Below are 10,831 nucleotides of genomic sequence, written 5' to 3'. Positions count from 1 at the left end.
AGCATAGTTTCTCCAACAATTAATGGCATTGGATTTCTCCCTGAGTCAACTTGCTCCATAACAGATACCAAAATTGATTGACCCTCACGAATGTTTCCACTAGTGAGGAGATATTAGCTAAACATGCAAAGGAGAAAAGCCCTCCTCTTATAAACATGAAAAGACTCAGATCGTGGTCTATCAAAATAAAAACGAGCAAATTCTTTCAAATTGATCAAATTCCCATGCACTATATCCTTCAAATCCCTATCCCTAAGGTTGAGTAAATGCTTAAAATCTTTATAATACTATTTTCTCACCTTAGGAATTACCGTAAGATCTAAAGAAGGAAAACTAGGAGTGGCACCAAGTAAAGGGCAAATTTCATCATAACCTAGCCTAAAGGAATGGGTATTTGAGTCCCATATTTTAAGGCGGTATGAATAAAGTCTATATCAAGATCTAACCCCTTAATACCATATAATACCCCCAAGTGGAAAAAGTCAAGCTCTTTCCTCTCCTTAGCAGTCAAAGACCGGCACCACTCCGAGTAAAGTCACTAAAAGTCTTAGTCATGACTACTTGATTGAAAACTAATAAGCTAAGTATTTTTAATCTGCTCGAATTATGCTGAAATCGACAGATTTGGGGGCTATTTATAAACAGAAATTGACGCAAACCGAGTCCTGAACGGATTCGAGAAAATAACATTATCACGCCGCGATAGCCTGCTCTTGCCTGCGGCAGCGTCACACGTTATGCTGGCCGCATTTCTTTCAACATTGACTCAATTTGTACTTTGACTTTATGGTTTTTTATCCTTTCAAAGCCTTATCCAATTCTATTTTTGGGAACTTTCCCTCAAATACATATCCCATATTGATTATTCTTAAGTTTAATTAATTAAGCTTATTGATAATCAAAATTCATTTTATTTTTCACTTTTTCTTTCAGGGGAGAAAGTCGGATACCCTCCATTAGTAATAAAAATGACGGAAATTTTTGCGCAAAAATTTGTCACAATTTTTCACACACTCACATGCACATAAAATAAAAAAATAAAATGCAAAAAATTCGAATAGACATAATAATATAAGTATGTATATACAATATATCTAAACATAAGTGTCATAGCAAAGTCCTATACATGTCAAATAAAAAATGAACACAGGTACATCTATGATCCCGGAGGGCGAATCTGTGTCATAAAATCGCAAAGTTCGGGGAGTCACCTCCTGCCCAGCACCAGTCTCTCCAGTCGGAGGAAAAGAAAGGGTAGGGCCGGTCCAACCAGGATCACCTTGCTATGGCTCTTGAAAAGGCAGTTGCTGCGACGACGAACCAACCTCGTACGTCTCACCAGTCGTGAAAGGAATCGGCACCGAAGCATCCTGACCAGGGGGTTGTCTAACCTCCTCCTCAATAGAGGAACCAGAACCCTCTATGAAGACAGTGCGGTTCGACCCCTCTCCCCACCCTAATCCTCAGCCAAGTTGCGACGACGTCTCGATCCAAAGCCAGACCTCTCTCTCCTACTCTCAGGTCTCGTGCGAGTACGCGTCGGAGGGACAGGCTGAAATAGAAAAGTAAGCAAAGTTTAATAAAGAGATAAAACAAAATTAATCAAATGCAAGCAAAAAGACATACCTCTGCCACATCGCCGTCACGACGAGACGACACCTGGTGGCTCAGCCTCACAAGCTGGTAACGGAAGGCGTCCATAGCCCTCGCCATCCTTGTCATCACCTCGCGAGAAAACTACAAAAGAAAAAGAGGTTAAAAGCAGTCGAAAGAATACATATAAAAAAGAATCAGAAATAGCTTAACGAAGTCTGACGGCGGGGAATCGATCTCTCCACCAGACACCACTCCTCGGCGATTGGAGGAATCATCTCCTCTATGGGTCCAAACGACCCCTGGTAGGTGACAAACTCTGCAGCAGCTGCCTCCTGCAGAAATAAACTCTAACGGTTAAGGTTGTCAACGGCTACCAAAAGATAAACAAATCAAAGAAATAAAGCATACCTCCTCCTCCTCCAAACCATAAGGCAATGGACCCAATCGAGGCAAGAGCTTCCTAGCATAATACTAGGACGGATGGCTATGTCTCTGCTAACCATCACCAGCCGCAGATCTCTCCATCCGTAAAGTGTTGAATCGTGACTCTCTCACCCAAGTACACCACAGCGTCGTATGTCCCCTAAAAATAACGACGCTAAGCTGAATACGGGATAGCTCGCGCTGAAATGTCCAACTCAGCCCATGGACGGAAAAGAGGCTCAGGCCCCTAAAAAAGAGATAGCCATGAGTTAGAATCCTTTGGAATAGGACAAAATTGAAATGACAAATAACAATGCTTACCGAGAGAAGTGCCTCTCGAACAAGTCTGGCAGTAGTCAGGCCAGGATAACAGCCTCCCCAACTAGCAGCAACGAGGAGCCCTCGTGGCGAAGGCCTGGCTTGCGACAAGGATTGAAGATACTCGTAGAACCACACCTGTAACGACGAGGAAGGGTTAACGAAAGCTAAACGTGCGTTAAAAGAAGCTTCTAAAAGTAGAATATACCTCTACGATCCTCCAAAAGCTAGAAAGTGTGACCTCCTTCATATAGTTACGATGGCGACAGACGAGTCGCAATCCAAGTAGAAAGTCAACATAGGCCAAGCTTGCCTAATCAAAGGTCCCGACCGCTCGTAGGTCGCGAAGAGCAGGCAGATAGTAGAGTAGCGCTCGGCTACCCTTGTCAGGAGAAAAGGACCCTGACAGCTGTAGGGAATATTTCAATTATTACCCCAAACTTGAACCCCACTGTGATCATACACTTAAGCATGGTGGCGTCCAAAGCGAAGGAAGCTAGAGCAAAAGAGTCGCCAACAAGTTTTAGGAACTTGTAAACCGTTCACAAGGTGAAGATTACACCCCTTAACGATCCATGAGATCGTCAACTCTAAAAGGTCTTGAACCAAATAGGGTTCGGGGATGAAGGTACAAATCCAACCTAAAAGAGATTGAACATGCCCTAATAATAGGCCTCTACTTCATTCTTCTCGTATTCATGTGCGCTTTCTGACTAACATGCAAACAATAGGTTAACCCTAAACCTGTTTATCTATGTTGGTTGATTATTAATGCACAAGCAAAGCTATTATTGGTGATCACTTGAATTATAATCATATTAGCCCTAAACAAGATTATTAATTATCTTATTAAGCGTGATTACAAGTACAAATTCCCTTTAAACATGCATAAAAGGCGTGATCAAGCAATAATGAATAAGAATCAAGCAACATAATAATCATAAAACAACAATCATTATAACAATTATAATAATCATAATTATCATAATCATGTTAAAGCGTAATATTAATAGCAAGATCCTAGGCATGATACTAACAAGATTAATAACAAACCCTAACATGTCACTAAACATAAAAATCAAAGCTTTAGCCCTAACATGATACTAACATGATATTGATATGATATTAGAAAGTATAGGAAGCACCCTAAACATGATACTAGAAAGCAATAAAGACATCCTAACATGATACTAGGAATTAAAAAAATTTAAACAGGCTTTCCACAAGAATAGAGCGATAAGACTACATACTTTAATGCCTCGTGCCTCTTTCTAATAACAAAATACACGCGTTAGTAACTTCAAGGAAAAGTATAAAATTAAACAATCAAATTAAATAATTAAAATAGAGATTTGGGACCAAACCCTCAGAAATTATAACCTTTCACGTCTAGGGCGAAGGCAACTTCGAATTCAGCTAGGTGTTTCTAGATCTCGTGTATGCGGAATTGTGTTTGTGAAAGTTAGAGAGATGAGAGAGCTTAGAGAGAATTTAGAGAATAGACTGATTGATGATGAGAATTGATGATTGTCGATGATTAAAAACGGAGGTTCAGGACCCTATTTATAAGAAAACAGTCCGGAAATAGGTAGAATTTGATAAGGAATAAAACTCCACTCTGTCGCCGCAAGACCAACCTTGTCGCCAGGCAACAGGGTCTGTCGCGTGGCGACAGGCCTGTCGTTTGGCGACAGCCTGGATTCCTACGCGCTTTCAAACACGGAGTCCACTTATCAATCAAATTTGACTTGTAAGTCCGTATGAAAACTAAAATCGTATTTTTCATAAAATAATATTTTATTCCAAATAAAACTTATCAAAATATAATTATTAATTCTAATTCTATTAGGACTAAAGAGAACCTTCTAGAGAATTCTAGAAGACTATAATTAATTCTAATAACTCTAGGAATAATAATTAACATTGGGCCCTCCCCTAGATCATTGGGCCGCATGTAAAGATCAAACCGGGCCCAGTTTAGTATTTTGGCCATAACTTCCTCATTATTAATCGGAATTGGGCTTATAATATATCGTTGGAAAGATCTTTGCAAGCCCCATCCAACTACACTATTATTGAACCCTTGTCGTGGACCAAACTAAACTGGAATGCACTTTTTCATAAAATAGAGTAAGAAAAGAAATATTTTCAAAAACAGAAAGAAGAGATATTTTATTAAAAACATCCTCATCACTAGACTTTTTACACTTTCTCTTCGTTCGATAATCAAATGACGTGAAAGGTACTCATCACTGGGTTTGGTTTTGGGGAGACACATTTGGGTGTCTACAGAAGCCCCCACTTTGACTGAGTTTGGAGAAACGCAAGTTTTGAAAACGAAAGTCAAAGTAGCGATAGGAACGGAGAATGATTCACAACGTTTTTGCGATCCTAAATCATTCTTGTAACGCCAATACCTGCAAACTAGCGTTAGTTAAAACAGATAAAAGAGTTCAGAAACGCGTATCTTGCACCGTCGAGCACATGTCTCTGAAGGTAACCGATTTGTTGCCGCATTGCTGTTGTGACAACCTTTCACAATCTATGGAACGCCATCTTGCTGTTTTGAAGTTCACTCATCTCTGACCAATAGAGCTTTTTTTTTTTATATGTTCACGCGCCTCTGAACAAAGATCTTTGATAGAAATGTCCACGCGTCTCTAAACAAAAGAGCTTTGATAGAAATGTCCACGCTTCTCTGAACAAAAGAGCTTTGATAGAAATATCCACGCGTCTCTGAACAAAGAGCTTTAATAGGATGCCCACGCGTCTCTGAGCAATAGAGCTTGAAAAGAAATGTCCACGCGTCTCTGAACAAAGAGCTTTGAATGATATGCCCACGCGTCTCTGAGTAAAAGAGCTTTTTATGTCCACGCGTCTCTGAACAAAGAGCTTTGATACTTGAATGTTTGTTGCGATAATATTCCGAAGAAAACTTCCGAAGACCAACGCTTGTCGATCTTTAAAGCTCGCTTGAACTTTGCTTCCGCTATGCCAGTACGTCGGCGCTTTTGCAGCTTGTGAACCATTATGTTGGTGCCTCTGTTGTTTATGAACCTGTATGTCGGTGTCTTGCGATGAGCCAATGTTTAGGCACTTTAAGCTAACTGAGACGATCTTTCGTCAGGTCGATCACTTATTGCGATTGTAATCAAGCCGACTACTTAATCATGTCAAATTTCTTATAGGGGCTAACTGGCATACCAAGGAACCCGAAATTGCTAAAAGAGGTTGAAATAATTGGTCTGAGTGGTTGAGCGTTCTGTCGCCGCTGCAATGCCTCCGGCGCCGCGATTTGGCTCTGTCGCCAGACGCTGGGATCTAGCGCCAGGCGCTGAAATCTGTTGTTAGACGCTAGATGTTGTCGTCTGGCGCTGGAGTAGGGTCTCCCCTATTCTGCTCTTGTTGCCGCTAGGATGCACCTGTATTTATCTATGACTATAGGACTTTGCTAATTTCTTAAATTATTTTAGGGTTGACCTAAGGTTTAATGTCGCTTAACTCATTGACTTGACACGACTCAAGGTATAAACTTGACTCACTGTGATTGACTCGAGGTTGAATCGACTCGAAGTGAAATGACACGTGTGACTCGTGACCCGTGTGTGCATTGTATTGTGAAAAGCAAAAATTTTCCGTCATTTTTTATGGAGGGTACCGACTTTCTCCCGAAAAAGAAAGACGCGAAAAAGAATCGAAGTGAAGTTTTGGATGGTGCATGTTGAATGAGCTTAGTCAAATGTATGCTCCCACGTTGTATCACATAGTACAAGGATTGTAACATCTTAGACTATCCTAGTTGACTCGATAATGAAATATGTTGACCCTTATGAGGTTTTGATGATGATGTTAAGAATTGAGCAAACTTCCATCTAATAAGGATTTTCTAGTGTTGTGATGTGTGCAGGTTCAGTAAGCGTTGGGAGCTGAAGTAGGAACTGAGACAAAGGAACTTTAGAATATCCATGAGGACAAGTAAAGACAGAAGAAGAGTTCCAGTAATGGAACTTCCTGAAGTTTCCTAACAGGAACTTCAAAACGGGTGTAACGACCTGGTCCTGGTGTAATGCTAGGGCAAGCCTCAACAACCAAGGATCCGTGCAAAGATCGAGATATCAACTGAAAAGGATGGACTTCATAACTTATAGTTGTATAAAAGATAAGTTTGTTTTGTAGGTTGATGTAAACATGTTAATGGTTGTTGTGCATGGAACTTATTAGAAATCAGATAAAGCTTGGCTAACTAATCAATTCGTAAAAGATAAGTATAAGTTTTATGAAAAAGAATTTATTTGATTTTATTCTTTAAAATCTGTTTTAACTCGGTTTATCTTTTTCATAAAATTCTATCTTTTAACTAAAACGAATTTGATAAAATTTGGTTTTCAAATAAAGCGAAATTAAATCTGTTTTGGTTTTGGTTTTAAAGAGATAAGATCAGGTTTCTGTTTAACTTATCTTATTTACGAAAACCTCACTTTGTGAGCTGAGGAACCTCTAAAAATATAGAACTAATTCAGCGAAGTAAAATGAGAGTTTTAAGCGTGAAAACCACTTAGTGCTTAAGATTAAGTTTGCCAAAGGTTTAAGCTTTATCATTTTGATTTCGGGTTTCATGCGTAGCTTTCCATTTATGTGTTAGAGTGAGTCTTTGTGTTTTAATTGGTTTTGGGGTGAGATTGTGAATTCTCTTAAATTCACGTTTGAGTGTAAGAGTTTGAATTCTCTAAAATTCGAGTGGTAGTCAGTCACCTCGAGTGTGTCTTGGGGTGCACAGTGGGAAAAAGGAACCTGAGTGTGTCTTAGGTCGAGAAAGGAACCTGAGTGTGTCTTGGGTCGAAAAAGGTGTCTGAGTGTGTCTTAGGTCTGATAGGATAGGTTCTTATCAATTAGCAAGTGTCCGTGGAGGAACTTGTAAAGCAAAGGTCTGTGTAATAGGTTGTATTAGGAGAGTTGCCTATTATAGCGGAATTTGTTCATAAGTCCCTATAGGGCTGAGGTTTTACTTCCAGCTAGGCACTGGATGGTTTCCTTGTAAAATTGTTGTGCACTTTAAGTTCCTTTTGCATTTTGTTTTAATTTCCGCTTAAGTTCCGCGATTGGAACCTACTACTATTCACCTCCCCTCTCGTAGTAGTTCATATAAACTAACAATTGGTATCAGAGCAGGTTCTCACGAAGTTACAAGCAACCTTGTAGAGTAAGTTCCTGAAGAGATGAATGCACACGAGAAACTTGAAGAAGGGTATTCTACCCAAAGACCACCAATGTTCAATGGCAAGTTCTACTCATACTGGAAGAATAAAATGGAGATATTCATCAAAGCTGAAAATTATCAAGTATGGAGAGTCATTGAAAGTGGTGACTTCGAGGTAACAAAAACCAATGCAAACAAAGAGGTAATCCCTAAACCACTGGCTGAATTTGATAAAGAAGATTAAGAAAAATATGAGTTAAATGCTCAAGCAGTGAAAATCTTGCATTGTGGACTAAGACCTCATGAGCACAATAGAATCATGGGTTGTAAGTCTGCAAAGCATATTTGGGATTTATTACAAGTAACACATGAAGGAACAAATGAAGTTAAACGTTCCAAAATTGACTTGCTAAAGTCAAAATATGAAAGATTTGAAATGCTACACAAAGAATCCATTAAAGATATGTTCACTAGATTTACTAACATTGTCAATGAGTTAGAATCTTTAGGCAGATCCATACCTATTGATGAACAGGTAAGAAATGTTCTTAGAAGTCTTCCTCAAGATGAGAGGTGGAGATCCAAGGTCACAGCTCTACAGGAATCCAAGGACTTCACCAAGTTCAACCTTGAACAGCTCAATGGTTCCTTGCTCACTCATGAACTTCACCTTGGAACAAACTCTGAAAGTTCCAAGAATAAAAGCCTTGCTTTAAAGTCTTATGAATCAAGTGACTCTGAAGATGAGGACATGGAAACAGCCATGCTTGTACGGAGGTTCAGGAGGATGCTGGGAAAAAGAGGAGAAAAGAACAAACGAGGATAACTGAGTTCCAAAGAGTTCAAGTGCTACAGATGCGGTTCCAAGGAACATCTTCTCAGAGATTGCCCAAATCCTAAGGAGGATGAGAAACCCAAGTACAACGGCAAAGAGCTGAACAAGTATTACAAATCATCATTCTCCAAGGAAGATGTCAGAAAAGCCATGATGGCTGCATGGGGAAACTCTGAATCAGAAGATGAAGAAGAAGGAGAGTCCGTGGAAGAGACATGCAACTTGTGTTTGATGGCTAAAACTGATGACGAAGCTCATCTGAAGGAACTTTAATCTGAGGTATGGTATGACTATCGACAACTCAAACATTTAAACAAGAAAAATCTTATGGACATTATTCTGGAACTTCAAAATGACTGTAAAGAACTAAACAGGTCGAAGTTCCAAACTGATCAAGTTTTAAAAATTCACAAAGAACACAATGAATGGGTTGATAATATGAAAACTGATATTCAGACTAGATTCTTTGATTTATATGATAAAAATGTCCTTCTAGAAGAACAAGTTGAAAAATTGAAACAAGATAATGTTCTGTTAAATGTAGAGCTAGCTCAACTAAAACTTGGAATCAACTCTCCTGACTCAGAAGTTCCTATCACAAGCCAACTTCCAAATTTTGAGAAATTAAAATCAGATTTGGAAGAAGTTAAAATAAAAAATCAAACCTTGGAGGAGGAACTTGCTAGAGCCAGGAAAGACAAAGAAGTGATTAATAATGGAATTTCATCTTGGATAGCTAATGCGCAAAATAAACATAAAGAAGGACTAGGATATAAGAAGAAGTCTAGGAAAAATAAGAAGTATGTGGATCTACCCAGTCAAAAATTATGTTACTATTGTGGTAGTACAGGACATCTTCGAGCTGCATGTCCTAAAAGAATTAAAGATACTCTTAAGAATACTGAGCATGCTGAACAAGTCTGGATGAAGAAACCTGACTCTTCTTCCAAAACAATTGAACCCAAGGAAACCTGGGTTCCAGAAACTAACGCTTAGTTTTCATGCAGGTTCCAGTGAGGGGGAACAACACTTGTTACCTCGACAGTGGTTGTTCTAAGCATATGACTGGAGACAAATCTAAATTTCTCTCACTGGATGCCTACTGTGGAGGAACTGTGACCTTTGGTGATAATAAGAAAGGTGAAATTATTGCTATTGGTAAAATAGGAAGGTCAAGTTCCCACGCTATAGAAAATGTCTTTTTAGTCGAGGGTCTTAAACACAATTTGTTAAGCATTTCTCAATTTTGTGATAAAGGTAACTCAGTTAGCTTTACCTCTAACCTTTGTAGAATCATCAATAATGACACTAACAACATTATTCTAGAAGGAACCAAGAAAGGGAAAACATATGTTGTGGATCTCAATGAAGTTCCAAGTAGTAGCTTGACTTGTCTTAGTGTCATTGAGAATGATCCCCTATTATGGCACAAACGATTTGGCCATACTAGTTTTTCTTTGCTTGATAAACTTAGGTCAAAAGAACTTGTGGAAGGACTTCCATCCATCAAGTTCCTAAAAGATAAAGTCTGTAGTGCATGCGTTAAAGGTAAGCGACACGAATATCTTTCAAATCTAAGAATATGGTAAGCACCACTAAACCATTGGAACTTATCCATATGGATTTGTGCGGTCCTATGAGAATACAAAGCAGAAGTGGAAAAAGGTATGTAATGGTTATTGTGGATGATTTTTCCAAATATACCTGGGTTTTCTTTCTTGTAAGCAAGGATGATACGTTTGATCAGTTTGCTGCTTTTGTTAGGAAAGAACAGAGAAGAACATGTTGCCAATTAGTCCACCTGAGATCAGATCATGGAACTAAGTTCAAAAACTCAAAATTTGATGAGTTTTGTGATGAACATGGAATGGACCACAACTTCTCAGCCCCCAGGACTCCACAACAAAATGGAGTTGTTGAACGGAAAAATAGAAGCTTGGAAGACATGGCAAGAACGATGTTGATTTCCAGGAACTTCTAGGCAGAAGCAGTGAACACAGCATGTTACATATTAAATAGAGTTTCTATTCGAGCAATAACCAACAAAACACCTTACGAGCTAATGAAAGGAAGAAAACCAAATATTTCATACTTTAGATCTTTTGGTTGCAGGTGCTTTGTACACAACAATGGAAAGAGAAACTTGGGAAAATTTGATGAAAGGAGTGATGAGGCTGTATTCTTAGGATATGCCTCAAATATTAAAGCTTACAGAGTTTACAATAAAAGAACAATGTGTGTTGAAGAGTCTGTACATATAATTTTTGATGAAACTGACTATGTGATTGATGTACAGGATGATGGTGATGATTTCGAAATAGGGCTGGTAAGAAGACATGACCCTGATGAGGAATCAACCAAATCCATGAAGCAGCAAGACAAGAATCCTGTAGCAGAAAACCAAACAACAACTAAAACAGAAGTTCCTCAAGAGGAACACCTAGAGCCTGAAAATCCAGAAC

Source organism: Chenopodium album, chromosome 10 (assembly GCF_948465745.1).
Source record: "Chenopodium album chromosome 10, dcCheAlbu1.1, whole genome shotgun sequence".
Lineage (NCBI taxonomy): Eukaryota > Viridiplantae > Streptophyta > Magnoliopsida > Caryophyllales > Amaranthaceae > Chenopodium > Chenopodium album.
This window is presented reverse-complemented; position numbering follows the sequence as displayed.